This window comes from Lolium perenne, chromosome 1 (assembly GCF_019359855.2).
Source record: "Lolium perenne isolate Kyuss_39 chromosome 1, Kyuss_2.0, whole genome shotgun sequence".
Taxonomy (NCBI): Eukaryota; Viridiplantae; Streptophyta; class Magnoliopsida; order Poales; family Poaceae; genus Lolium; species Lolium perenne.
In genome coordinates, this window is record NC_067244.2 from 183,441,893 (window position 1) to 183,466,669 (window position 24,777).

The following is a 24,777-nucleotide window of genomic DNA, read 5'->3' on the forward strand; positions in this document are numbered from 1 at the left end:
TGATTATAGATCACAAATAATATGTACACAATCAGATGTCATGTACTCTTAAAAATGTTATGAGCATGTACCAGAATGATTCATGTGATGATCATTGAAAAACAGTAAGAATATTTTTGAGTACTTAAGAAGAACCAAGGATACATATATATAGTTTTGTATGGAGAAATGACAAACAAATCGCTGTAAGGTGTTGCATCGATATTTGTTTTTGTCACATATGAAAATAAAATTTCAATCTCAAATTAGACTAAGTGTTGTTTAAAAGGTAGCACAATGAGCTAGAAGTTGTCTATGCTAGATTTAGAAGAGTTCTAAATATTATGACGGATTCTACAAAAGAAGGCAGAGTATGTTATTGTTTTGACAATGACAAAGGATGTTAAAGTCAAGAGGTTCTTTGAGAACTTGGTGTAGTTCCGACAGAGTCAGAACTTTGAAGCTATATTGTGTGTGACAATATTAGTGACATATTTCAGAGCGCGGAATTAAGGTTCCACCAGAAGACCAAACATATTTAATGCCGACTCATTTGGAAATGAGTGATGCGTTGAGACGCAAATGAATTACAAAATACATACGTTTCTGAGCGTGTCAGATCTGTTGACTAAAACCTCTCCCGTGAGCAATACATGATAAAGCACCGGAAGGCCAAGGTGTTATATCTTTACAAATGTAAACTAGATTATTGAATCTAGTGCAAGTGGGAGACTGTTGGAGATATGCCCAAGAGGCAATAATAAAATGGTTATTATAATATCTTTGAGTTTATGATAATGTTTACATACCATGTTATAATTGTATTAACCGAAACATTGATACATGTGTGTTATGTGAACAACAAGGAGTCCCTAGTAAGCCTCTTGTATAACTAGCTTGTTGATTAATAGATGATCATCGTTTCATGATCATGAACATTGGATGTTATTAATAACAAGGTTATGTCATTATGTGAATGATATAATGGACACACCCAATTAAGCGTAGCATAAGATCACGTCATTAAGTTATTTGCTATAAGCTTTCAATACATAGTTACCTAGTCCTTATGACCATGAGATCATGTAAATCACTTATACCGGAAAGGTACTTTGATTACATCAAATGCCACTGCGTAAATGGGTGGTTATAAAGGTGGGATTAAGTATCCGGAAAGTATGAGTTGAGGCATATATATGGATCAACAGTGGGATTTGTCCATCCCGATGACGGATAGATATACTCTGGGCCCTCTCGGTGGAATGTCGTCTAATGTCTTGCAAGCATATGAATAAGTTCATAAGAGACCACATACCACGGTACGAGTAAAGAGTACTTGTCAGGAGATGAGGTTGACCAAGGTATAGAGTGATACCGATGATCAAACCTCGGACAAGTAAAATATCGCGTGACAAAGGGAATTGGTATCGTATGTGAATGGTTCATTCGATCACTAAGTCATCGTTGAATATGTGGTAGCCATTATGGATCTCCAGATCCCGCTATTGGTTATTGGTCGGAGAGAGTACTCAACCATGTCCACATAGTTCGCGAACCGTAGGGTGACACACTTAAGGTTTGATGTTGAAATGGTAGAACTTGAAATATGGAATGGAGTTCGAAGTTTTGTTCGAAGACCCGGATGGGATCCCGGACATCACGAGGAGTTCCGGAATGGTCCGGAGAATAAGATTCATATATAGGAAGTCATTTTACAAGATTTAAAATGATCCGGTGATTTTGCGGAAGGTTCTAGAAGGTTCTAGAAAAGTCCGGAAGGAATCACTAAGGAAGGAGGAGTCCCGGAGGGACTCCACCTCCCCATGGCCGGCCAACCCTAGAGGGTGGAGTCCAAGGTGGACTCCACCAAAGGGGGCCGGCCACCCCTCCACATGGAAGGGGGGAATCCCACCTCAAGTGGGATTCCCACCTTGGGTAGGTTTCCCTACTACATGGAAGGTTCTAGTGTTGGGGTCTTATTCGAAGACTTGTAGTCCAACACTTGGGGATCCACCTATATAATGAGGGGCATAGGGGAGGGGGGCCGGCCACCACAACCACCCCACCTTGGCCGCACCCAAGGAGGCCGGCCACCCCCTCTCCCAAACCCTAGCCGCCCCCTCTCTCCTCCTCTTCTCCCTCACGCTTAACGAAGCTCCGCCGGATATCTCCATCGCCACCGCCACCACGCCGTCGTGCTGCCGGATTCAAGGAGGAGCTACTACTTCCGCTGCCTGCTGGAACGGGGAGAAGGACGTCGTCTTCATCAACACCGAACGTGTGACCGAGTACGGAGGTGCTGCCCGATTGTGGCACCGTGATCAAGATCTTCTACGCGCTTTTGCAAGCGGCAAGTGATCGTCTACCGCAGCAATAAGAGCCTACTCTTATAGGCTTTGGAAATCTTCAAGGGTTAGTCTCGTTCATCCCCTCGTTGCTCCCATCTTCTAGATTGCATCTTGGCTTGGATTGCGTTCTCGCGGTAGGAAAATTTTTGTTTTCTATGCAACGAATCCCTACAAGTCCAACAAGGGAGGATAGAAACAAATGATGAAAGGTTTGACCTATCTAAAAAAGACATACCGGTAAAACCTCCAATCTCGAAAATGCAACAAGTTGCCCATGCAAAAACCATTCTCAATGAACTAGAGCTTGTCATGAGAATAAGCACAAGCTCTAAAACATCACATGGATAAGATCCAAATAAAACCAAGAAAGATGATGAACCAAACTCGAAAACGCAACAAGTGATCTATGCGAAATCCGTTTTCGATGAACTAGAGCTTGTCATGAGAATAAGCACAAGCTCTAAAACATCACATGGATAAGGTACAAATAACAACCAAGAAAGATGATGCAAGGATGCAAAGGTTTGAGCTCTCTCTGAACGATACGATCGAGTTACTCACTCGAGAGCCCTCTTGATAGTACGGCAACTAAACTATAAACCGGTCTCCAACTACACTATGAGACCGGTGAGAAAGAAACCCTATCAAGAGCAAACCTTATACTTGCGCATTCCACTTGAGCTCGATGACGACGATCTTGACCTCAACAAGATGGAACGCCTTTCTTGATTGTGCTTGCTTTACGAAGTCTTGTGGATTGCTCCCCCATAATCCACCATGGGAGAGCTTCTTATTCGGCGCATCTTCACATATCCATGATCACCATAAGGATGCAAGACTCAAGCAAAGGATCTCTTCGAGATGGCTCATCTTGAACTTGCACTTCATTTCTTCATTCTTCATCATGTTGATGTCTTGAAGTAACTTGAGGGCTTACTTCATCTTCATCTTCAAGACATACTTGACACTTGATATCCTTCATCAATTTCTTCTTATTGCAACCTAATACAAACATGTTGATGTCTTGAAGTAACTTGAGGGCTCACTTCATCTTCATCTTCAAGACATACTTGACACTTGATATCCTTTATCAAATTCTTCTTATTGCAACCTTGAAGCCAACATATGGTTCAAGAATTGCCTATGGACAACTCCTACAAATATAACTCAATGCAAACATTAGTCCATAGGGATTGTCATTAATTACCAAAACCACACATGGGGGTTCCATGCACTTTCAATCTCCCCCATTTTGGTAATTGATGACAATCTATTTGAAAGGGTTTATATAAGGAATTGAAGTAACAAACAAGTTGAATATATAGAGCAAACTCCCCCATAATATATGCATGTGTGAATGATCTTGACTTTCATTGCATATATTGGCATTCAAAGCCTAGTGGGGTTTCCTCTAAATATTCAACTATGCAAAGCAACAAGATGCAATGCAATAAAGGCACATGCTTAATCACAAAGCAAAGACATAACCAAATTCCCTTAAACCCTCAAAACTTCTCCCCCATTGGCACCAATTGCCGAAATGGGTGAAAAATTTAGAAGGCCAATATAGTGAGAGTTCCTCCATAGCATGTGCATTTCTCATAATTTGAGTGGAATCAAATGCACATATCCAATGACGAATATTCGGAAGGAATCACACTATAGATAGGATCAAAGATTGCGAAAAGATAACAAAGTCAAGAAGCTTCAACAAATGAAGCAAGCAACCAAATGAACCACAAGGAAGATACCAAAAGAAAGATAGATATTATGATAAGATCAAGAAGATTGCTCTAAATAATATGAGGAAGCTCCCCAAGGTTTGTGCACAAAACTAGACAATTTGCATTGGAGTATAAAGTGCACAAACATGGAATCATCACTCCCATAATATCATTCAAAAACAAAAGATAGCAAGTGAATCAAACTCTAATGATCACCACAAGATAGTGCTCTAAATCAAATGAGGAAGCTCCCCAAGGTACATGCATAAATTAAAATGTTGCATTTGAATACAATATGCATAACATGGAATCCTCACACCCTCATTACCATTTAAAACACAAACATTTGCAATAGATCATAGATAGAAAAATAAGCTTAACACTTGCAACAAACAAATAGTTGAACAACAAGTAAGAGGCACCATAATAAAAGGCTCAACCAAGAGGATATGTGAAAGGCATGATAAAGCATATTATAAGACTATTACAAGGATAAGCAAAAAGCATCATCATAGTCTTCAATGAATTATATTGCTTAGCATGACCAATCAACACGCAATAAATAAATAAGATATCAAAAGGAGATGTATCATCTCTTATGTGTATAAGTTTCTCTAAGTGGGCAATATCACAAAGATATTTATCCACAAAGAAACATGCACACACAAAATAGATACGCAAGAAAAATAGTATGATATCCAAGACGAAGTCATGCAATATACCAATAAGAATTTTTGCTTAATAGCATGGCCAAAGGCTCAATTTTATCTTATTGTACATTCATGAACTTCAACCACAAACAACTAAAATACATCACAAATATCAACAAGGGATAGAAGATAGTTGGGATGCATTTGAGAAAGGCAACAAGTATCACAAACGAGGATACCAAAAGAAGTAACTAAATTTGCACTTTCATCTATATTGCACATGTGAGAGCCTTGAGGAATTGATATGCAATAAAATTGCTAGATAGGCATAGTTGGGATGGATGAATCATGAGCATGATTTAAAATACTTCCCAACAAATGCACTCATCTCAAATTACTCACATTCACAATAAAGAGGTTTCATTGAAATATTTGCAAGAAGCATAATATTTGCAAATCAAGAGATTCATGCCAAGATGCAACCATAAGGTTGGATACAAGAAAAGTATGCATGAGAAGATACTTGTTACCAAGATAGCATTGGTGTGGATGCAGTAGATATGTGTTCGTTGACCATCCTAGCTTGCCTCAAGTTACCATTGAGTCACCACTTCTTTCCAAGAGTGAGACAAGCATTCAATGCATATCCATTGTACCTAACACAAAGGTAAGTACAAAATGGTCCCCAAACTAATTGGGTCCGAAGTAGTTAGACACACTACAACATATAGGACAAACTCCACAATTCTATGTGCATATAGATATGAAATTGAGTTTCATGCACATCTTAGCCAAATTAGGATTTGATGGAGTTTACCCTATATATTGGATCAATGAAAGTGACACATGCCATAAGATATACATATATTAAATATGCATGCACAATACTTTCAAGGACCAAAGGAAGATACAATTTGGACAAAACACCAAATAAATCAAGAGACAATGGTTGCCCAAATTATATCAAAGAATCAAATCAACACAAGATTGACTCCAAAGACTTATCTCATTATAAGAAGCTAATTAAGCCTAAGCACAAAGGAACGAGATAACCAACTCCCAAGAGAGCAAGGTTCCAACAAATAAACCAAACCCTCGACACTTTTTATGATGGCACAAAGTACCAAAAAGAAAATTTATGTCTCCCAAAAGCAAATTTTTGATAATGATCAAGAGAAGTTTAAGCATTATAACAAATATAGGAGAGCTCCCCCAAGATTAGTGCATTATCTAGGATTTAGAATATGGATACAAAATGCACAAAACTAGGATCATCACGCTACCTATATCTACTAAAAATGCTAAGAAAGTTTGAATAGACAAATTAGATCCATGAGATGCAAGGAAGACACATGGGAGTCAAAGCACAACAAATTCATGGCAATAAATAAGGCAATTTATGTGACGCCCCGGAACCGGTACCATGAGGATCCCAGCGATCCCGCCGAAATCCGCATGATATCGATTCAGAGACGCCCTCCGACACGACGTGCGCGACGAATCACACACGTGATGCCAGAGGAATTAACACGAGCGGTAACATTACAACAGGATTACAATAGAGCCCACAAGATACATATATATTACAACAAGGACTCCAACGAGTCAAGATACAAATATACAATACAAAGATCCAAATCATACAGAAGATCGAATACGTCCGAGTACGGACAAGATACAAATTGGACTAAGAGTCCTGAAGATAACCAATGGCGTCCATAACCCTGCCCAGGCCAAGCCGGAAGGGTAACCTTGCTAACGTCATCATCTCGTACCTGTCAAAGTCGGGCCATCGGTTGCCGACAAAAGGGGGAGGAGACAAAAAGAAAGGAAGGCGAGGGTAAGTACCATTGGCACGTACTTGCGAGACAAGACCAGCTATGCTCGCTGGTGGGCGGTATAAACTTCACCCGGCTATATGTGGAGTTTAGCGGCAGCAAAGCTACTATCCAATAGAGACACGCTACAACATCCGTCTACTCAGAGAAGATAAGAGAGCGCACAAGGTAACAGATAAATACTACACAAACATAACCCAGCCGATTACACATATCCCCTTCAACAAAGCGAAGAGGCAATGTAAAAGGCACTCAACGGTGGACAAATTTTATTAGGTATCGGTTGTGGTAATGCTATATTACTACACAAGTTATTATCAGATTATTAACAACAAGTATAAGGTGTAAGTTGTTCTATGATCAAGCCATACAATTCCAAGTCGTCCATAACCGCGGACACGGCTTATCGATAAGATGTACACCCTGCAGGGGTTGCCCAAATGTAACCATACGCATGCTCGAACCCACTTACTACAGGTGGAGTCTCACATCAAGACCGTTCCCAATGCAAGAGAAAGTTTAATGGGAGCCACCCAACTAAGCTACCCGTGACGAAGTTCGGCCGTACTCCGATACGGACCCAGAGGTTTGTGCCAACGGCTAAGCTAAGTGTGAACAACCTGCTGTCGCTAATCGTTCCACGATATGAGTACAGAACATAATATAAACACCCGAAGGCAACAGAAGTAAATCGTGCATCGTGCATATGAGCAAATAAAACCAAGGTTGTGGCTCCCAATAAACAGACTCGAGGAAAGGTAGTGGGTGATGGGGGTCCCACTCCCCCACGTATGGGTAGAGCGCTCAATCTCGGAACAGATAACAAGAACTCGGGTCCTAGGGGACATTAGCAAGTCAAAGTTCCGATGCTTTCACAAAGGGGCTCACAGATGCCTCTGCTTACAATTTTAGTTGTTAACAATAAAGTAAAGTGTGATTATCTCCAACAAATGATATAGCATGTAAAAACCTCCCAACAACCCAACATATCCCGATAACAGATCGAGATAAACAACAGAGCCTAAACACGCCTACGACTCGCAAGGCTGGCAAACAACAAACAATAGGTAGGGCGAGGAGGCGTATCTCGGACATATAGGTAACAGGTGGATAGGACACGTGACACAACAGAATCGCAACATAAGGATAGCAATAGATCAAAAGAGCATGTAAAAGTAAAATAGGTGAAGGGGTGGGCTACTTTGTGAAAAGTCAGCAGAAGAACTTGTCGGAGAACTCGTCGTATCTCACATCACCACTTCGTGATCCTATCCGGGAAGAAGCAAATGCTGGAACACACAACGTATGCAATCTTACTACTACGGATAAAGAGTCGGCATGCTCAAGATGATATGCATGACATGGCAAGGATGATGCGATCCACTTATCCAATTTAATCGGAGTCGGAATTCCGACACATAATTATTATGTTCGAGTTACTTTTCTACCGGCAATATTAAGTGTTATTTAGCATGGCAAGACATGGCACGGGTGAGCTACATCAATTTTAATCGGAGCGAGGAACCGTAGCCGGTAATTCCTAAATACTCCGCGTTTAATTATTAAGTGTGATGCAAACTATACGTAACGACAAGATGCGAGATATAAACATGCATATGAATGTCATATTATTATTTAAAGCATTTTATTAGCAAGATTCATATATATCACATTGTATTAGCGGTTGTAGTTTAAAAGATATAAAAAAGACAGGATTTGTAAAGAGAAATAAAAAGGAAAACTTGCGAGCCGAGGACTATCTCGGCATTGGATACAAAGATAGAAGTACCGGGTGTAATCGAAGGTAGCGTGAGGTGTGCACGTTCTTTTGAAGCAACACAAGATTATGCATCGATAAGAATAAGCAAAAGGTTGGGACTTGATGCTGTCGAGAAAGGATCCCACTTCAATCTGGTCAAGGAGAAAGAAGCAAATCTATTGGCCTACCACATATCTTAATACAAAGGAAGGGATCGTGCTGCTTGGAACTGAACCGACGAAGACATACATAGCTGAAGACCGGCAGCTGTCTCATGAGCGTCTGTGAGAAGAAACGAAGATGGCGACTGGAATTAGCAAAGCAGAGTAGCGCGTGATGGGGAGTGCGTGGCCAGCGAGCAAGCAGCAGCAGCAAACGTGCCCGTGGTGTGCGGTGTGTGGTGTGTGCGTGTGTTAACACTGCGGGCAGTACGAGAGATAGGAGTAGCTAACTGAATATAGATACTCGAAGATGAAACTTGCAGCAATACGCACAGGTGTGGACAACGAACATGGTGACCATGCGCTCACCTCTCGACGGGGAAAACTACTGCGACGTAACGAACATGGAGAGGGTGGAGGCAAGACAGTTCTCACCCAGACGACGATGGCGAGACGCTCGAGCTCGGGGCGATGGAGACGAGGAAGAGGAAGTAGAGGCGCGCGGCTCCAGTGAAGAAGACGAGGTCTAAGAAGACGTCCTAGAGCTGCTCCTGCTCCAGTGGACTCGGCAAGGGAAGAACGGAGACCACAGGGGCTCCATCCCCGTGCTCGATGACGGCGAACGGCGGCGAGGAACAATGGCGGCGAGGCGTCGCCCTTTCTCCGGCGAACTCGGTGACTGAAAATTCCAAATTGTCCCGGGTTGTTCTCCTCTGAATCCTTTTGTGGAGGGGATAGAAGATGGGGCGGCGGCGGCGGCAAGAGGAAGTAGGCAGCTAGGGTTGGGGGGTTGATTTGGAGGGGGAAAGAGGAGGGGAAAGTGGAGGAGCAGGTGGGATAAAGCAGAGCACGCAAGCCTCGTGCTCGTGTACGGGAAGCAAGGAGCCAGGGCACTGCGTTGGTCGTTCCAGGAAAAGAAGAAAGAGGTTAGATGGGCTTGTGCTATGAAGAGAAGATAGAGCTTGGGCTGATTTTTTTATATATTTCTTTTATTCCTTTTTCTTTCTCTGATTTTATTTAAACCATTGGAAAACAAGTTAGAATTTGAAACAAAGGTAGAGAGAAGTGACAGAAGTAGTTTCAACATAATATCTTTATTTATCTGAAACCAAGAAAAAAAAACATTTTCAACATTCCAAAATTATTCTTAAGTTGATTAATTGCAAGATAAGAGATTAAAGAGAGCGGGTTTAATATCAACCGATATTTACTAGAAAAATTGGCATGACATTTTTAAAAGTGCCCAAGTGTAGAAATAGGTAGGTAGGCTTGAAGCTTGGAAGATAGAACAAGAGAGAAGAGAGAGCGAGAAAAACCAATAATATAAAATAAAGAGGGTAGATAAAATCCAAATGCAAATTGATAAGAACCAAAGTGACATGGTATGATATGCATGATGCGATGACGGTGCACAAAGAAAAGACAAACGGGAGAATCTAATAGGGGTAATATCCTGGGCCGTTACAATCGACACCACTAACAAGGGATCGCGCCCCGAGATCCCACCTCAAGGTACGGGGGAGAGAGGTGAACTATCGGGTCTTCCGGTGACGTGTCGATCTCCTCGACACCACTAATAAGAAGTCTTGCTCCATCTTGATTTGCGACACCACCAAGAAGAAGTCGTTGTTCCGATGACGATGATGACTCCGGAGAAACAAAGAAAGGAGTAACAGTCACACAGATCCACCAATTCAGGTAACATGAGCGAATAATAAGAGTAGTCGGTATGGTCATGACTCCATCCCGCACTCAAAGTATTACTCTGTGCATGAATAAGAGAATCGTGCATCCAACTCCAGGAATACAGATTGGCGATCTTGATAAGCGTTGTCAGCGAAGATTCGACGGAACCAAGGCACAAAGAGTTGAAGAAGAATCGCAGAACCAAAGGTGACGTCAACGGAGCGGACAGAGGTAGCCGCCGGTGATGTTCTTCTATCGGAAGGTCTTCAAAGATCGGTACTATTAGGTTAAGGCAGAGATCGTCCAACCCACGTCGGAACCTAAGACTCAGAGAAACTCAGATAAGAGAGAAGACTCAAAACTCGCAAAGGTAAGAGGAGAAAGAATTAGATAAGGAGAAAAATCAGAACTAATCAGATCTATCCAACGAATTTTTAGAAAAATAGTTTTGACACTCTAAACTTAACGACCATAGGCAAGGTTATCCTAGAGGCTGGACTAGTGGGGTACCGTCAACCTGAGCTCTGATACCAACTTGTGACGCCCCGGAACCGGTACCATGAGGATCCCAGCGATCCCGCCGAAATCCGCATGATATCGATTCAGAGACGCCCTCCGACACGACGTGCGCGACGAATCACACACGTGATGCCAGAGGAATTAACACGAGCGGTAACATTACAACAGGATTACAATAGAGCCCACAAGATACATATATATTACAACAAGGACTCCAACGAGTCAAGATACAAATATACAATACAAAGATCCAAATCATACAGAAGATCGAATACGTCCGAGTACGGACAAGATACAAATTGGACTAAGAGTCCTGAAGATAACCAATGGCGTCCATAACCCTGCCCAGGCCAAGCCGGAAGGGTAACCTTGCTAACGTCATCATCTCGTACCTGTCAAAGTCGGGCCATCGGTTGCCGACAAAAGGGGGAGGAGACAAAAAGAAAGGAAGGCGAGGGTAAGTACCATTGGCACGTACTTGCGAGACAAGACCAGCTATGCTCGCTGGTGGGCGGTATAAACTTCACCCGGCTATATGTGGAGTTTAGCGGCAGCAAAGCTACTATCCAATAGAGACACGCTACAACATCCGTCTACTCAGAGAAGATAAGAGAGCGCACAAGGTAACAGATAAATACTACACAAACATAACCCAGCCGATTACACATATCCCCTTCAACAAAGCGAAGAGGCAATGTAAAAGGCACTCAACGGTGGACAAATTTTATTAGGTATCGGTTGTGGTAATGCTATATTACTACACAAGTTATTATCAGATTATTAACAACAAGTATAAGGTGTAAGTTGTTCTATGATCAAGCCATACAATTCCAAGTCGTCCATAACCGCGGACACGGCTTATCGATAAGATGTACACCCTGCAGGGGTTGCCCAAATGTAACCATACGCATGCTCGAACCCACTTACTACAGGTGGAGTCTCACATCAAGACCGTTCCCAATGCAAGAGAAAGTTTAATGGGAGCCACCCAACTAAGCTACCCGTGACGAAGTTCGGCCGTACTCCGATACGGACCCAGAGGTTTGTGCCAACGGCTAAGCTAAGTGTGAACAACCTGCTGTCGCTAATCGTTCCACGATATGAGTACAGAACATAATATAAACACCCGAAGGCAACAGAAGTAAATCGTGCATCGTGCATATGAGCAAATAAAACCAAGGTTGTGGCTCCCAATAAACAGACTCGAGGAAAGGTAGTGGGTGATGGGGGTCCCACTCCCCCACGTACGGGTAGAGCGCTCAATCTCGGAACAGATAACAAGAACTCGGGTCCTAGGGGACATTAGCAAGTCAAAGTTCCGATGCTTTCGCAAAGGGGCTCACAGATGCCTCTGCTTACAATTTTAGTTGTTAACAATAAAGTAAAGTGTGATTATCTCCAACAAATGATATAGCATGTAAAAAAAAAACCTCCCAACAACCCAACATATCCCGATAACAGATCGAGATAAACAACAGAGCCTAAACACGCCTACGACTCGCAAGGCTGGCAAACAACAAACAATAGGTAGGGCGAGGAGGCGTATCTCGGACATATAGGTAACAGGTGGATAGGACACGTGACACAACAGAATCGCAACATAAGGATAGCAATAGATCAAAAGAGCATGTAAAAGTAAAATAGGTGAAGGGGTGGGCTCGCCTGTGAAAAGCTGCAGAAGAACTTGTCGGAGAACTCGTCGTATCTCACATCACCACTTCGTGATCCTATCCGGGAAGAAGCAAATGCTGGAACACACAACGTATGCAATCTTACTACTACGGATAAAGAGTCGGCATGCTCAAGATGATATGCATGACATGGCAAGGATGATGCGATCCACTTATCCAATTTAAGCGGAATCGGAATTCCGACACATAATTATTATGTTCGAGTTACTTTTCTACCGGCAATATTAAGTGTTATTTAGCATGGCAAGACATGGCACGGGTGAGCTACATCAATTTTAATCGGAGCGAGGAACCGTAGCCGGTAATTCCTAAATACTCCGCGTTTAATTATTAAGTGTGATGCAAACTATAACAGAACGACAAGATGCGAGATATAAACATGCATATGAATGTCATATTATTATTTAAAGCATTTTATTAGCAAGATTCATATATATCACATTGTATTAGCGGTTGTAGTTTAAAAGATATAAAAAAGACAGGATTTGTAAAGAGAAATAAAAAGGAAAACTTGCAGAGCCGAGGACTATCTGGCATTGGATACAAAGATAGAAGTACTGGGTGTAACTGAAGGTAGCGTGAGGTGTGCACGTTCTTTTGAAGCAACACAAGATTATGCATCGATAAGAATAAGCAAAAGGTTGGGACTTGATGCTGTCGTGAAAGGATCCCAGTTCAATCTGGTCAAGGAGAAAGAAGCAAAGCTATTGGCGTACAACTTTGCTTAATTCAAAGGAGGGGATCGTGCTGCTTGGAACTGAACTGACGAAGACATACATAGCTGAAGACTGGCAGCTGTCTGCGAGCGTCTGTGAAGAAACGAAGATGGCGACTGGAATTAGCAAAGCAGAGTAGCGCGTGATGGGGAGTGCGTGGCCAGCGAGCAAGCAGCAGCAGCAAACGTGCCCGTGGTGTGCAGTGTGTGGTGTGTGCGTGTGTTAACCTGCGGGCAGACAGAGATAGGAGTAGCTAACTGAATATAGATACTGAAGATGAAACTTGCAGCAATACGCACAGGTGTGGACAACGAACATGGTGACCATGCGCTCACCTCTCGACAGGGAAAACTACTGCGACAGAACGAACATGGAGAGGGTGGAGGCAAGACAGTTCTCACCCAGGACGACGATGGCGAGACGCTCGAGCTCGGGGGCGATGGAGACGAGGAAGAGGAAGTAGAGGCGCGCGGCTCCAGGAAGAAGACGAGGTCTAAGAAGACGTCCTAGAGCTGCTCCTGCTCCAGGGACTCAGCAAGGGAAGAACGGAGACCACAGGGGCTCCATCCCCGTGCTCAGTACGGCGAACGGCGGCGAGGAACAGTGGCGGCGAGGCGTCGACCTTTCTCCGGCGAAATCGGTGACTGAAAATTCCAAATTGTCCCTGGTTGTTCTCCTCTGAATCCTTTTGTGGAGGGGATAGAAGATGGGGCGGCGGCGGCGGCAAGAGGAAGTAGGCAGCTAGGGTTGGGGGGTTGATTTGGAGGGGGAAAGAGGAGGGGAAAGTGGAGGAGCAGGTGGGATAAAGCAGAGCACGCAAGCCTCGTGCTCGTGTACGGGAAGCAAGGAGCCAGGGCACTGCGTTGGTCGTTCCAGGAAAAGAAGAAAGAGGTTAGATGGGCTTGTGCTATGAAGAGAAGATAGAGCTTGGGCTGATTTTTTTATATATTTCTTTTATTCCTTTTTCTTTCTCTGATTTTATTTAAACCATTGGAAAACAAGTTAGAATTTGAAACAAAGGTAGAGAGAAGTGACAGAAGTAGTTTCAACATAATATCTTTATTTATCTGAAACCAAGAAAAAAAAACATTTTCAACATTCCAAAATTATTCTTAAGTTGATTAATTGCAAGATAAGAGATTAAAGAGAGCGGGTTTAATATCAACCGATATTTACTAGAAAAATTGGCATGACATTTTTAAAAGTGCCCAAGTGTAGAAATAGGTAGGTAGGCTTGAAGCTTGGAAGATAGAACAAGAGAGAAGAGAGAGCGAGAAAAACCAATAATATAAAATAAAGAGGGTAGATAAAATCCAAATGCAAATTGATAAGAACCAAAGTGACATGGTATGATATGCATGATGCGATGACGGTGCACAAAGAAAAGACAAACGGGAGAATCTAATAGGGGTAATATCCTGGGCCGTTACAATTTAAACACAAGAGCCAATGTAGATATGATCAATAAATATCTACCTCATAATTGATTACCAATTGTCCTAGGACAAGAGGTATTAGGAAATATTTCCCGGTGGTAGTTTGTAAGTATACATAAGATCATATTTACAACGAACAAAGCATATGGTAAAAGATAAGAGGTAACCATCATGCAAAGAAAGTTTCTTGATAGCTTCATTTAGTCATACCAACATGCAAGGTTTAGGGTTTTAGCCCCCCTCCCCCTAAATCTGGTTTCTTTTTAATTTGTATTGTTTTATTTCTTTTGGGTTTTAATTTTGAAGGAGTTTCACATATTCTACGGTACTGTATACATACATGCATATGAATGTACAATTTCAAACAAATTTGAAATTAGAACCAAAAAGAATTCAAGAGGAATATACAATATATATTCAATATCGGATCACCATATACAATATATATTCAATATCGGATGACCATATACAATTTTGAACAAGTTAGTTACAAATTCTGGTGCATATAAAGTTCTACGTCATCGTAATAGTGTTCTCCTCTAGGATCGATGACTTCCCTCGCCAACCATCCAGCTAGTTCCTCTTGAAGTGGTCGGAAGCGAGCTTCTGGACTAAGCGTCTTCCGGAGGTTATTCCTCAGGATGTTGTTCTCACACGTCTGGTCCCGCTCATTGCAGTATCTCCGGATCCTCTCACAAACATAGTATCCACATAGATTGGTCCCCGGTGGCTGAGTATCCCCAGTCGTCCGCACTGCCATTTTAAAAGATAGCTCTTTTTTGAATTCACCGACCTTGGTATCTACGAACCGTCTCCAAACCCTACGAGGCAAAGAAAATTAAATAAGCAAGAGAGTTATTAATTAGTTACTTGATATTAGGAAATGATGAACGAAATAGGCCGATCGATATAGAGCGCAAATGAATGAAAATAATTACTTTTGCAACATTTTTCTCATGTCGCCCCAAAGCGCCGGATCCATATTCAGAGAGTCGTGGACGAGAACTGAGGAGGTCTGAACTTTAATTACCATAAGAATCCAAAGTGAACCTGCGGACACGATACATGCACAGCCATGCATAACTCATCGATTAGCCACATACCATGCATGGAGTAAACAAAAGAGAATGTGCTCAAGACAGAAACACTCACCCAAAATGGTAAGGAAATAGAATATCACTTTTCTCGTTGCTGTTTTCTAATAAACCGCCACAGTCATCCTCCACGTCGGCGGGGTGGTGTTCTAACACATGTGAATTAACGATGTGTGGGTCAATGAACCCAACATCATGGATGTTCCTTATTCGCATTTCCCGCTTCTTCATTCTCGCATAATAGCGTACACAACAAGATAGTTAGGACAAGGCAGGCAATGAACGAGATGGGGTAGAAATTAATAAATCACTTACGTAACGTAGCAACTGATGATAGATTTGTCGAGGTCGCGCAGATTGAACAGCTGGAACAATTCACTCAGAGGAATTTGTACCCAGTAATGTTTGAAGTGATGCTCATATCTAACTTCCGCATAGATATAGTCTTTGGCGTTTTTATGTTTTATGTAACCCTTGTACCAATTTAGCAGACCTAGCATTTGTCGAGGTAGATCCCCTTCCTGCGCAGGCTCGACGAGAGGGCCATTCTTCACATATGTAAATACTACGTCCTTCATTGGCGCCTCATCAAGGCCTAGCAAAGGCACGAAGAGTGATACCTAACTCGGCCGCTTGTTCTCTCGGCACTCGTTACGCCAATCCACAAGCCGCCGCAGCTGCTATGATATCGGGGCATCCGGATCGGCGGCTTGCACTATGAGCGGGCGATCGATTGTTTACTTTGTTCCCCGAGCTGGGCAACTTCTTTCCCCTTTCTAATTTTGACTCGGCCTCGTCCTTCACGGCTTTCTTCTCCGCCAACTCTTTCCTGTTCTTGAACGCGAGTGCTTGCCTACGAAGTTCACGTAAATAGTCGTCAGGCAGATTCTTCGCGGCTTGGGACGGTGTGTTCAAAAATGACTTAGCCCATCGCTTTTCCTTGTCGAATATACCGGCTTGGGCTCGCCTCTATTTTCCTCTTGACGCTCGCCTTCCATTTCTCTAAATCAGCAGCCGCGCCCGCCTCGACTTCCTCGGCACTACTTTCCCAAGGCCTCGTGGGGAGAGGCTTCTGATACCTCCGGTACCTTTGTTTTCTTAGGTACGTAAGGGTCCGGGTTAATAACCCAGACTGCTTCGCTTCTTCGCCGGAGGTGGATTGGGGGCGGTACCGGTGTCCGATCACCCGCCGGACGAGGACCGGGGGCGGCGGCGTGGGCTGACGTGAATGAGGTGTATTAGGTGAAGCACCACCGCCACCGTCACCGCCACCGCCACCGTCACCGCCACCGCCACCGCCACCGTCACCGCCACCGCCACCACCACCACCGTACGGGGTGGACTTGTTGGCGCCTCGCCCGGAAACTTGATAAATTTCTTCGCCATAGAATGAACTGGCGCTTGACATCTCCAAGTCTTTTCACCCCTTCGTGTGTAGCAATGTCAATGTCCAGGTTCTCAAACCCTTGGACTATCTCCTCCACCGTCACACGAGCATAGCCATCTTGAATGGGGTTGTTGTGGTGGAGTGCTCCAGGTGGTAAAGCACGCCGATGGCTACCTTTCATGGACATGTTCCCGATAGGATAATACAGATGACATGCTTTCATCTCCTTTATATCGTCCACGGGGTAGCGAGGAGGCTCCGGTGCAGTAATTTCGACCACCGAGGCTCCGGTGCAAGAATTTCTATCGTCGGTGCACCAGCCGGTGAGGCCTCCGTGGAAGCCACGCTGCTTCTTCTCTCGCTGGCTTCCGAGATCCATTGGATGATCTTCGGCATGCTGCGCCCGAGCTGCATCTCTTTCGCGACTAGTACACTCACGGTTTTCTTCATCACATCCATTTCAGTTACCAACTTCGCCACAACATCTCGCATCCCGATCCATCTTTCTCTTACGGCTTCGTAACCGTACGGGTCATCGTTCCGGGGAACCCTATTTTCCACGGAATGGGCCCCATGCCTCGTATACGTCCTCCGTGTTCAGGGATTCCCGAGGGCTTTTGTCGTGCGTCGTTCTCTCGTTGAACCTGATCCTCCCCTCTTGAGCCTCCCTCATTGCCTCAATAAGCTTTTGGGTGGGTGTAATTATTTTGCCCCGATAAACACACTCCCCGTCTCCGGGTTCAGCGATCCCCCATGCCCGTACCACCAGCTTTTGGCCCTTGGGTCCCATCCCTCCGTACCCGGACGGATTCCTCGCGCCTCAGCTCGTTCTCCATCTTCTCCCACTTAGGCTGCCAAAAGCGATACCCTCCCGGCCCCATTTTATGATTGTACTCCTTCTTGGCCGCATTTTCCTTATTTTTTCTCGATAGTTCAAGGAACTGCTCCGATTTCTTTTGCTTCACAAATTCTGGCCAATCATGTTGCAGTTTCTCATATTGTCCTATGAAATCCGGAGTCTTGCCCTGGTTGACAAAGTCATGGGCTAGATTTTGCTTGTATTTCCGAATGCGTTGGCCATCCTAGAAAGAGCGAATCGTTTGACTAGCTTGCGCCTCTCCTTGTTTTCCGCAATCTTGTTACCCTCCTCATCGTATTTGCGGTATTCCGGAGGTAGAACGAAATGTTCCATAAGCTTGTTGAAGCAATCTTTTTTTTCTCTCTGATCGACTACAGTGCAACCAACACGTCCCTTCTTTGGCTCATTCCACTGGCGGGTGATCGAGACGTTGTCTCTAACAACGGCTCCGCATTGGCCGACAAACTTGGTGGCGTTCTTGCTGGGCTCCAGCGGCCTGCCGGTTGCTTCATCGACAACATCGATGGTGCATGTTTCTCCTGCTTTCATCGTCTTGGTTGCGCCACGCTTTGACGACGTACTCGATTTTTTCGACGATCCGGCCGAGGGCTAAAATAAGAAAGAGAGTCGCGCGCGTTAGTACACACACATTTATTCAAATCAGACGCTCAATATGTACATATATATATATACCTCGGCGCCGGAGGTGGTTGCTACTTCCAACTGAAGATCGTCGTTTATCGACGTTTCTTCGGCATCATCTGCTTGCTGACGGCGCCCTTCATCTTCACACTCAAGGTTCAGATAAGAAGAGATATCATCTTCTTCTTCTCCGGTCGGCACATATGGAATATCGCCTTTTATGATGCCGAACATATGGTCTTCAGCGTCCGGATCATAGTTGTCCAGAATCGGGTCAGCTCTATCGTCCGCCATATGTCAGTCCTGAAAACATGTAGTCAAAACAAATTAATTAAGTGAAGAAGGGGTGGTGGCGGTGGCGAAAGGGCGGTGGCAAAAGGAGGGGGCGAGGAAGGGGTGGGAGAGGGTGTCGCGGTGGATGGATGGCCGAATCAAGACGATGGGCCAACAGGGCGAAAAAGAAACTCGTGCATGCGTTTTCCTTTCATTTTTTTTATAAGAAAGAAGAAGGAGAATAAACGGAAGGGAGCGGGCCGGAGACGTGCGGATTCATCGGACAAGTGCCGTGGCGAGGGGGGGAAGGGCGACGTGAACCGGTTGGGCAAACAGAGAAGGCAACCGCCAACCGGGTGGGCACGCGCGCGGATTTTGATTACGATTTTTCGGGAAGAGAGAGGCCCGAGAGGCGGAATGCGTTTCGTTTCGTTTCGTTTCGTTGGCTAGCTCAAAATTAAACTTATTGTATTAAGTTTAAACTTATTGTAATAAGTTAAAATTAAACTCAAATTTTAGTTATGTTTTTTTTGTTAACTGTAGTTTTTTTTGTTAAGTCAAATTTGAGTTTCTTTTTAGTCAAATTTTAGTTTTTTTTAGTTATTTTTTCTTTCAAAATTAACAAGCAAAAAACTAAAAAAAGAAAAAAAAAAGCCCCGGCGGCCCCTTCGATCTCTCTCCTCACAGAGAGAGCAAAGCGCGCGCCGGCGCGCCGTGCGTGCGGCAGAGGGACACCGGCGGCGGGCTGTGCGTGGTGAGGGCCGCCGGCGGCGCCCACGGCCGGGAACGGCGGCGAGCTCCGCGCGCGGGCCTACGGCGGAGGCGGACGGCGCGGTCTCGTGCGCGCGCGGCGGCGCGCGGCCGCGGCGTCTCGTTGTGCGTGCATCGGCCGGGCGGCGACGACCACGGCGGCCGGCGGAGGTGGCGGTTCGTCGGCGGCGTTCGTCGACGGCGCCGTCGGCGGAGGAAGGCGGAGGAGAGGAGCAGCCGACGGCGTCGTCGTCTGCGAGGAAGCTCGATCGGCGGCGCTGTCTGCGAGGAGATGAAGTGTGAACCGCCGCGCGAGTTTAAATAGGGTAGGGCCTTTGGTCGCGGTTGGGGTCACCAACCGCGACTAAAGGGGTATTTTTAGTCGCGGCAGACCCCAACCGCGACCAAAGGGTATTTTCGCCGGGTTTTCGTTTCCCGCGGAAAAATAACCTTTAGTCGCGGTTGGTGACCCCAACCGCGACCAAAGGCTATTTTTCAAATTAGTTTTCATTTCAAAATCTGAAAAATACATATAATATATCAATAAATTCAGAAAATTAAAACTAATTCATTTAAAAATCTTAAAAATACAAATAATATATCAAAAAATTCAGAAAATTAAAACTAATTCATTTCTAAATGTTAAAAATACAAATAATATATGAAAAAATTCAGGAAAATAAAACTAATTCATTTAAAAATCTTAAAAATACAAGTAATATATCAAAAAATTCAGGAAAATAAAACTAATTCATTTATAAATGTTAAAAATACAAATAATATATCCAAAAATTCAGGAAAATAAAACTAATTCATTTCTAAATGTTAAAAATACAAATAATATATCAAAAAAATCAGAAAAATAAAACTTATTCAATTCAAATTCTTAAAAATACAAATAATATATCAAAAAAATCAGAAAAAATAAACTAATTCAATTCAAATTCTTAAAAATACAAATAATATATCAAAAAAATCAAAAAAATAAAACTAATTCAATTCAAAAATCTTAAAAATACAAATTATCAAAAATTCAAAAAAATAAAACTAATTCAATTCAAAAGTTCGTTGGCCCCCTCTTCCCGCCTCTTTCCGCCGACCCCCTCTTCCCTCCTCGTCTTCCCGCCATTTCTTCCCTGTCTTCCCGCCTCTTTCTTCCCACCAATTGTTTCCCGCCAATTTCTTCCGGCCTCTTTCTTCCCGCCAATTTTTTCCCGCCAATTTCTTCCCGCCGCTTTCTCCCCGCCTCTTTCTTCCCGCCTCCTGTCTTCCCGCTCCCATTTTTCCCGCCATTTGTCACTACATATAGGTAGCCCGGCTTGGCCAGCATCACATCTCTACAATCTCTCATCACTCTCTCATGGCTTCCACCGCACCCACTCTAACCTACCAGCAGGTGGAGGAGCTTTGCGCCTCGAACTACCCGGGCTACCGCGTCCCTGCCGGCTGGAGCCTAAGCGCCGGCGGCGTGCCGGTCCCTCCCGTCCCTCAGGGTACTGCGCGCCGGGCGGCCATCACGAACCACTACTACCTCGACCTCACGCCGGAGCAGCGGATGAATCCCCGCTGGCATCCCGATAACCAGCATACTTGGGACGCCTTCTTCATCAATCGGCGTGAGAGGGCGCTCGCTGTATGAGGAGGACGGTCCGCCTCCCGGAAACTTCCACGAGGCCGGCCGTCGGCTATGGTGGTACGGCCGGACTCGCAGAGCGTCATGGACTACATCACGGCCGGCGATATCCCCGCCCGCGCTACCCTCGCTTCGAGCCACGAGCGCCGCCCGACGACAGCGACGACAAAGACAGGACGACGACGCCGGCAACTTAGAAGGCGACGACTACCAGTACAATGGCGGCGGCTATGAAGACTACGAGTATGCATATTATACGCCTAGGCAGGAGTATGACTAAATCACTCCAAATTTCAAGTATGTAGGAGTATGACTTAGTCACTCCAAATTTCCTGTATGCAGGAGTATGACTTAGTCACTCCAAATTTCATGTATGCAGGAGTATGACTTAGTCACTCCAAATTTCATGTATCATCAGTGCTATCTCGAGTCAATTGAATCATTCGAAAATGGACACCAAACACATCACGGGTAATATAATTCACATGATTCATTCAACAAAGTTTGGTACAATAAATTATTACACATCATTTCTTCCCTTGTGTCCCTGCTTGCTTACGATTGTGCCGTATCCATGGAGCATCCTCATCATTTAACTTAATGCTTGGGTCGGTGTTCACTTTGAAGGGCGGAATTTCAGCAAACATATTATAATCTTCTCGACATGTCTGTCTTGTCCTCCACTCCCACGATGTTTCTTTTCCCCGAAAGAACAATGTGGCGCTTTTGGATCATCGAACGATGTACCGATCGTTTTCTTATCTTTCCGGTTCCTCGGTGTGCTACTCCTGTCCTTCACATAGAAAACCTGAGCGACATCTTTCGCTAGGACGCATGGTTCGTCAAGATAACCAAGATTGTTGAAATCCACCATTGTCATTCCGTATTGCTGGTCCACCTTTACCCCACCTCCCGTTAGCTTGAACCATTTGCACCGGAACAAAGGGACCCTAAAGGAGGGTCCATAGTCAAGTTCCCATATCTCCTCTATGTAACCATAATATGTGACCTTTTGCCCATTCTCGGTTGCTGCATCAAAGCGGACACCACCGTTTTGGTTGGTGCTCTTTTTATCTTGGGCGATCGTGTAAAATGTATTCCCATTTATCTCGTACTTTGGAAAGTCGTTATAGTCGAAGATGGTGTCTTGGCCAACATGTACAAACTGATCTACAACCTTATTGTCACTCATTAAATGTTTTCTCAACCAACCGCCGAAAGTCTCCATGTGGGCCTTCCTAATCCAGGATTCAAAGCTTCCTGTGGTTGTCCGAGCGTAAAATATTCTTGTGTTTCTCAAAGTACGGAGCAACCAAGCTGGAATTGGTCGAATCGTGTGGTGTGCTTCCGAGAGAATGGCCGTCCATACATATCATTGATTTCCTTCCGATCGTGCCTTTTCCACTTAGTCTCCTCGTGCCGCGATTGAGGAAGACCAATCGGCTTAAGGTCAGGAACAAAGTCAACACAAAACTCAATTACCTCCTCATTTCCATAGCCCTTGGCGATGCTTCCTTCCTCGGCCTAGCACGGTTACGAACATATTTCTTTAATACTCCCATGAACCTCTCGAAGGGGAACATATTGTGTAGAAATACAGACCGAGAATGGAAATCTCATCGACTAGGTGAACCAGGAGGTGCGTCATAATATTGAAGAAGGATGGCGGGAACACCAACTCGAAATCGACAAGACATTGGATCACATCGTTCAGAACCGTGGTAGAACTTCCGGATTGATTACCTTCCGAGAGATTGCATTGAGGAATGCACATAGCTTCACAATGGCTACTCGAACATTTTCCGGCAGAGCCCCTCAAAGCAATCGGAAGCAATTGCGTCATAATCACGTGGCGTCGTGAGACTTCAGGTTTTGGAACTTTTTCTCCGCCATGTTTATTATTCCCTTTATATTGGACGAGAATCCCGACGGGACCTTCATATCGCTCGTGCATTCAAAAAAGATGACCTTCTCTTCTTTGGTCGTAGCGTAGCTGGCACGACCTTGAAACCGTTCCGGATGCCGGTCATCGTGGTCTTTCAAACTTTGCTGGTCCCGCCGTGCTTCCTTTGTATCATTTGACTTCCCATACACGCCCAAGAAGCTTAGGATGTTCACGCAAATATTCTTCGTAACGTGCATCACGTCGATTGCAGAGCGGACGTCTCGGACTTTCCAATATTCTAGCTCCCAGAATATAGATTGCGTCGTCCACATGGCTCCGTGCCCGTCACCTCCTTCGAACTGATTGTCCGCCAGACCCTTTCCAAAGATGACTTTCAAACCCTTGACCATATCAAATACCTCAGTACCAGCAGTGTTCCGTGTGCTTCGGCCGGTGATCTGCCTTGCCGTTGTAATGCTTGCCTTTCTTTCTTATCGGATGACCTTTCTAAGAAATCGACGATGCCCAAGGTACACGTTCTTCTTACAATTTGGCAAATGTACACTTTCGCCTCATGTAAGCAGTGCGTGCATGCATTGTATCCCTTATTTGACAGTCCCGAAAGGTTACTAAGAGCAGGCCAATCGTTGATGGTTACGAAAAGCAACGCTCGTAGGTCAAATTCCTCTTCTTTGTGCTCATCCCACACACGGACACCAGGTCTGCCCCACAGCTGTAAAAGTTCATCAACTAATGGCCTTAGGTACACATCGATGTCGTTGCCGGGTTGCTTCGGACCTTGGATGAGCACCGGCATCATAATGAACTTCCGCTTCATGCACAACCAAGGAGGAAGGTTGTAGATGCATAGAGTCACGGGCCAGGTACTATGGCTGGAGCTCGCTCGCCAAAAGGATTCATGCCATCCGTACTTAGACCAAATCTTATGTTCCTTGCGTCAGCTGCAAAATCTTTGAACTCTCGTCGATCTTTCTCCATTATGCTCCATCTGCGGGTGTCTCAACTCCCGTCCGACTTACGGTCCTCTTTGTGCCATCGCAACAACTTGGCATGCTCTTTGTTCCCGAACAGACGTTTCAACCGTGGTATTATAGGAGCATACCACATCACCTTGGCGGGAACCCTCTTCCCGGGTTTCTCGGCCCTCAACATCGTCACCAGGGTCATCGCCTCGATCTTATAACGCAATGCAAAGGCATACCGGGCATTCATTCAAATTCTCGTATTCACCGCGGTAGAGGATGCGCCGTTGATGCATGCATGTATCTTCGTAACCTCTAAACCTAGAGGGCAGACAACCTTCTTTGCTTCGTACGTAGTGGCGGGCAACTCGTTATTCTTTGGAAACATATTCTTCAACATTTTCAGCAAGTTTTCAAATGCCGAGTCAGCTACACCTGCTCGTGCCTTCCATCTCAAGAAATCCAAGCAGTGCAGCCCAGCTTTTTCAGACCATCATCGCATCCGGGTACAGCGCTTCGTGATCCTCTAACATGCGATCCAAATTCTCCTCTCTTTTTCAGTTTCGCAGCGTCTCCGTGCATCAGCAATGGTCCGACCAAGATCATCAACGGGATCATCACGTGCCTCTTCTTCACCTTCCCCTTCATCGTCCCCTTCACCTTCCACATCCTCCATGAAAGTATCACCGAAATGAGCAAGATAGCTTTCATCGATGAAATCATCCCCTTCTTCATCTTCTTCCATTATAACCCCTCTTTCTCCA

The 24,777-nt window shown here is 44.6% G+C and overlaps 1 long non-coding RNA gene across 1 annotated transcript; it reads right to left on the bottom strand.

The window, feature by feature from the left end:
- Nucleotides 1-10,834: 10,834 nt before the first annotated feature.
- Nucleotides 10,835-14,465, bottom strand: LOC127315258 (uncharacterized). The gene is made up of 3 exons (XR_011745503.1): nucleotides 13,473-14,465; nucleotides 12,327-12,412; nucleotides 10,835-11,056 (listed from the first exon to the last, which is right to left on the bottom strand). It is a non-coding gene; the product is annotated as an uncharacterized lncRNA (long non-coding RNA).
- Between the last annotated feature and the right edge of the window lie 10,312 nt (nucleotides 14,466-24,777).